Source organism: Glycine soja, chromosome 20, assembly GCF_004193775.1.
Source record: "Glycine soja cultivar W05 chromosome 20, ASM419377v2, whole genome shotgun sequence".
NCBI lineage: Eukaryota > Viridiplantae > Streptophyta > Magnoliopsida > Fabales > Fabaceae > Glycine > Glycine soja.
Genome location: NC_041021.1, coordinates 24,753,505 through 24,758,815, shown reverse-complemented (window position 1 = coordinate 24,758,815; position 5,311 = coordinate 24,753,505).

Below are 5,311 nucleotides of genomic sequence, written 5' to 3'. Positions count from 1 at the left end.
CGGTGGTAGTGTAATTTGCTTGAGCAGCATCCAAAGTTCTGGAAGCGTAGTAGATCACCCGAGGTAGCTTATCAATCTTTTGAGCAAGGACAACCCCCAATGCGTAAGTGGATGCATCGCACATTAGCTCAAATGGGGTTGTCCAATCAGGTGCCTGAATGATAGGGGTGGTAGTCACCGCACGCTTGAGGCAATCAAAAGCCTCTTTGCATTGGTCATCAAAATCAAACTCCACCTTCTTTTGCAGTAGATTGGATAGTGGAAGGGCCACTTTGCTAAAATCCTTGATAAAGCGCCTATAAAACCCTGCAAGACCAAGAAAAGAACGAACCTCTCGCACGCAAGAGGGGTAAGGCAATTGTGAAATAACTTTTGCAGGGTCTACCTCTAGGCCCGTATTCAAAATGATATGCCCTAAAACTATACCTTGTTCTACCATGAAGTGACATTTTTCAAAATTCAGCACAAGGTTAGTTTCAATGCATCTATTAAGAACTCTATCTAGACTATCCAAACATGCATCTAAAGAGGATCCATAAACAGTAAAATCATCCATAAACACCTCTATGCAAGTCTCTAAAAAATCACTGAAAATGTTAAGCATACACCGCTGGAAGGTACCAGGGGCATTGCATAGGCCAAAGGGCATCCTCCTATAGGCAAAAGTGCCAAAGGGACAGGTGAATGTGGTCTTTTCTTGATCCTCAGGAGCAATATGAATTTGTAAATAACCAGAAAAACCATCAAGAAAACAGTAATAAGAATTACCTTCCAAGCGCTTAAGCATTTGATCAATGAAAGGCAGGGGAAGATGATCTTTCCTGGTTACCTGATTCAGCCTCCTATAATCAATGTAGACTCGCCAGCTGTTCTACACTCATGTGGGGATAAGCTCATCCTTTTCATTCTTGATCACTATGAGGCATGTCTTCTTAGGAACCACTTGGACTGAAATCACCCACCAGCTGTTAGAAACGGGGTAGATGATTCCAGCTTGTAAGAGCTTGGTCACTTTTTTTTCACCACATCTAGAATGACGGGGTTGAGTCGCCGCTGTGGCTGCCTCACTAGCTTAGCTCCATCCTCTAAAAGTATCCTATGCATGCAAGTAGATGGGCTAATACCAGGAATGTCTGCTAAAGTCCATCCAATGGCTTTCTTGTGCTTCTTGAGAACTAGCAACAACTTCTCCTCTTGCTCAGCAGCAAGGGAGGCAAAGATGATCACTGGAAATTTTTCCTTGTCCTCCAAGTAAGCATATTTGAGGGTTGCTGGTAAGGGCTTCAACTCTGGTGTGGATGGTGGCTGAACAGTGGGAGAAACCAAGGTAGGAGAAGAAGAAGGTTCCTCGGCCTGTACCCCATAAAGCAAGTCAGAAGTATATGTACTTCCTGCAACATGGTTAGTGCATTCTGACTCTAAAAAATCGACATCAAGAGGTACAACATTAGACTTAAATTCAGATTCACTCTTGGCATAAACGTCAGACACAGGATCAAATTCAAACTCAGATTCATATTCAATGCATAAGGAATGACAAGTATGCAAATCAGATAAAAATGGATGTTTCCTACCATGAAGAACAGAATCAAAATCAAACATATAATCATCAACAATTTTATCAATTATCTCAGCACGAAAAACAGAATGATCCTCAGATTGATGTTTCATGGCATCAAGAATGTTAAAATGAACAACAATATCACCAAATTCCATAGACAATGTGCCAGCATAAACATCTATCTTGGTTCGGGCTATTTTCATAAATGGCCTGCCTAAAATAATTGGAACTGAACCATGGGGAAATCCCTCTTCCATATTAAGAACATAAAAATCAATAGGAAAAATAAGTTCACCAACCCGAACCAGCACATCCTCTATGAAACCTGCGGGGTAAGCAACACTTCTATTTGCCAAATGAATCACCACATCTGTAGATTGCAAGGCTCCAAGAGATAAGGAATTGAAAATGGACAGAGGCATGACATTAACTAATGCTCCTAGATCTAGCATGGCATTCTCAAATTTATTGTTCCCAATAATGCAAGGTATCCACAAAGTACCTGGGTCCTTACATTTCTCAAGAATGCGAGGAACAGATTTACCTATCAATGCTGACACATTTCTGCCCATGCTAATCCTTTCATTGCCTTTGAGCTTCCTTTTGTGGGTGCACAGCTCCTTTAGAAACTTGGCATATCTTGGAATCTGCTTGATGGCATCTAGCAGAGGTATGTTCACTTCTACTTTCCTGAAGGTCTCCAAGATCTCCTTTTTCGCTTCTTCCATTTTTTTTGTTTTGAATTGCTCTAGGTGGGAATAGAAGAGGGATAGAAGGCTGCTGCATGTGAAAGCTATTAGAAGAAGGTCTACCTGGATGAAAATTTTTTTTAGCTCCCTGATCAGGAAGCTTCCTCTTTTGTGCAACTATCTCATCTTCTTTTTCAGGTTTAGAATGAAGCTTGACAGGTTCAGGTGCAGGTGCTGCTACTGGTGGAGGCACTTGAATTTGGTTGCCAGACCTCAAGGTGATAGCACTCACACTTTTTGGATTCTGCACAGTCTATGAAGGCAATTTGTCAAAATTTTGGGACTGAGCTTGGTTCCATTGAGTAGCCATCTGCCCCATCTGATTTGTTAGACTCTGAATGGAGGCTCTTGTCTCTTACTGAAATTGCATATTCTGGATGGTCATTTGCCTCACTAACTTTTCTAAGGAAGGTTGAGGAGGAGCCTAAGTTGCTTGTTGTCTTTGTTGTTGCTGCATTGGAGGCGGAACATATGGCTTGCTTGGACCAGCAGCATTCTAGAAGGGAGGGACATGTTGTTGTTGATGTGGAGGACTTGTCCATCTCAGATTTGGATGATTCCTCCAACCTGGATTGTATCTATTGCTTGAAAGGTCATAATTATTCTGCTGTTATTGGTTTTGCTACTGAGGGGGTCTATTATAAATGTTTGCAGCATAAGCTTCAAGTTGCTCATTGACTCCAGATTGCTGCAAAGAAGGACAAAGATCTGTATGGTGATCTGCAGAAGAACATAGACCACAGACTCTTGCAACAGGTGCAGATTTCTTATTCATGACAAGCTAAGTTACTAGGTTGACCAAGGCATCAAGTTTTCCCTCAAGCTTTTTATTTTTAGTAGATGAAGATGAATCTGTGGCCACCTCATGGACTCCTCTAAGGACAATAGCATCATTTCTTGCACTGAATTGTTGGGAGTTGGAAGCCATCTTCTCAATCAAATTCCTAGCCTCAGCAGGGGTCATATCACCAAGAGCTCCACCACTGGCAGCATCAATCATACTCCTCTCCATGTTGCTAAGTCCCTCATAGAAATATTTAAGGAGTTGCTCAAAAATCTGGTGGTGAGGGCAGCTTGCACACAATTTCTTGAATCTTTCCCAATACTCATACAAGCTCTCTCCACTAAGTTGCCTGATGCCTAAAATGTCTTTTCTGATGGCAGTGGTCCTAGATGCAGGGAAGAATTTCTCCAAGAACACCCTCTTAAGGTCATCCCAACTGAAAATGGACCTGGGAGCAAGGTAAGGTTGTTTGTTTTTGTAATTTAAACAGCGAGCAAATTTTAATTAGAAAATAACAAAATTAAAACATGTTGTTTCCCCTTGATTCACAAGCAAGTCTCTTATCCTAGGTTACGAGAATTTATCCTTAATCAGTTCAACCACTTAATCCAACCCTAAATTAAATTACTTAGCGAAAATTAACATAAGGTTGTCATTATGTGATTAAGCAACACATACACCAATTAATCATGAACGAAACTGATCATTAAGCATGAACGTAAATTAAGCGGAGAGACAATTAATCAAGCACTAAGCATGCATGGATTAATAACAACAAATATAGAGTAATTGGTGAAGAGGAAAAACTTGTCAGAATTCAATAGTAATAATAAAACCTCAAAGAGAGTTGTGCTTGATCCTCAAGAGAAAACAACGCTGGAGACTTAGCCTTCCATTAATCAGTAGAAAACGAAATTGCAGATTGAAGCAGAAAACGAATTTTATTGCTACGTGAATAGTAAAAACTAGAATTGCAAAACCTCAAATTATTCTCCAAAACGAAAAAACTCCCTCTCTAAAACCTTGGTACTGTTATATAGATTACAAATCTGTATTAAGTCCAAGCCCATAAATAAAATAAAATCTGGACAAGATAAGATAAGATTTGATAAAATAAAATCTAGATAACATAAGATAAGATTAGATGAAATAATATCTAGATGAGATAAAATCTGGATAAGATAAGATTTGATAAAATAAAATTGTCTGCTCTCTTCAAGTCCAAGCCCAATTCCGGATTCAAGCCCAATTGCTTATAATTCTCCTGAAATTAAATTAAAAACACAAAATTAGTCTAGTAGGCCCAAATGATAAAACTGCATAATTAATTTGACAATTAAGGCTAATCAGTAATTAAAATGGTGACAAATAGGGTTAAGAAATAGGAGAAAATAATGACATATCATCGACCTAGCAAAGAATTTGAGGAATCGCCTAGGTGTAGGTGGTCTAACAGCAGAAGACAGAATGCTCATGTACCTCATTACCTACATTCTTACTCTGATGTCTAGTAATCACACTCAGGTAACTGACAATGATCTACAGATTGTATATGGTCTTAAATCTGGTATCAAGATGAATTGGGTACTTTTGATTGAAGACATTAAGTTGAAGAGTCGCCAGTTAGTGGATTATTAATTTTCGTATGTTGTGCTTGCCTCAAGATTCATTAACTATTTCAATGTCGATGTAGTGGATTTTACTAAAGCATCTAGTGAGATCATCGAAAGGCATCTCAAGAAGCTTGGGATCAGGTTTGTTGAACATGAGTGGATTATGGCTAGAGAGCCACCAACAACATGAAACATGGATCTAATGGATGAAGAAGCTGAAGCTGAAGCTACGCAAGAGCATGCACATCAATGGAGTCCTTTTGAATCTCTCATGATTCAGAAGATGGATGCTATGTTTCACCTCCATCAAGAGCACTCAACTAATGTTCACAGTACATTGGATAACATCACTACTCGGTTGGAAAACATAGAAACTAGGCTAACCCTTAGTAACCTCCTTAACCCCGATGAGTATGAAGCTTAGTCATGTTTCAATGCTTGTTTTTGTTGTTTAATGGTTTATTCTACCTATGTTATGTTTTTTTCTGTTTGTCTTTGTTTGATTAAAAAATTAAGATATCATTTAATAGTTTTATGAATAAAGTTGTAATGTTTTTATGATTAATGAAATGTTATGGCTCTTTCTTTTTAGATTTCTATTGTT